Genomic DNA, 834 nt, shown 5'->3' with positions numbered 1-834 from the left:
ATAAGATCTTTAAAATTGTTTATAAAAACAATATATTAAGTATGTATATTAATAAAATATATGTATATAATTCATCGGTTCGGTTCGATTATTTCTTCAGTTTTTTCGAATAAAACCATAACCAAACCAAATACTATCGGTTTTCAAAAATCTAAAACCAAACCAAACCAAACCCAAATAAAATCGATTTTATTTTATTGGTTTGGTTTGATTTTTTTTGGTTTGGACCGGTTTTTATCCAAACCGTGAACACCTCTACCCAGAAACAAGGAATGGTCTCCCTAGGATGATGGGAACCTCAAAATCAACCTCACAATCAAGTATCACAAAATCTGCCAGAAAAAGGAATGACTCTACTTTCACAAGTACATCTTGGAGAACACTAATGGGCTTCTTCACAATTCTATCGGCTATGAGTAATTGCATTGCAACCGGTTTTGGAACCCCTAAACCCAACTTCTTGTAAATAGACAATGACATCATATTAATACTAGCACCCAAATCACACAATGCCTTCGCAAAATGCAACAACCCGATGGTACAGGGAATAGTGAAAGCACCAGGATCCATTTTTTTCTGCACAAGTGACCTAGTCGCAATAGCACTGCAATGTTGCAACCTATCATCATCTTCAAAACTGACGGTCCTCTTCTTAGTCACCAAATCTTTCATAAATTTTGCATACCCAAGTATTTTCTCTAAAGCTTCTATCAACGGAAGATTGATGGAAAGCTGTTTCAACATAGTAATAAACCTACGGTATTTTCCTTCTTCATTCTTCTTTACCAACCTCTGTGGGAATGGAGGTGGAGGTCTAGGCATGGGAACAACTTT

This window comes from Solanum tuberosum, unplaced genomic scaffold (genome assembly GCF_000226075.1).
Source record: "Solanum tuberosum cultivar DM 1-3 516 R44 unplaced genomic scaffold, SolTub_3.0 scf00380, whole genome shotgun sequence".
NCBI classification, from domain to species: Eukaryota; Viridiplantae; Streptophyta; class Magnoliopsida; order Solanales; family Solanaceae; genus Solanum; species Solanum tuberosum.
The sequence above is the reverse complement of the archived record's forward strand: the minus strand, read 5'-3'. Positions refer to the sequence as shown.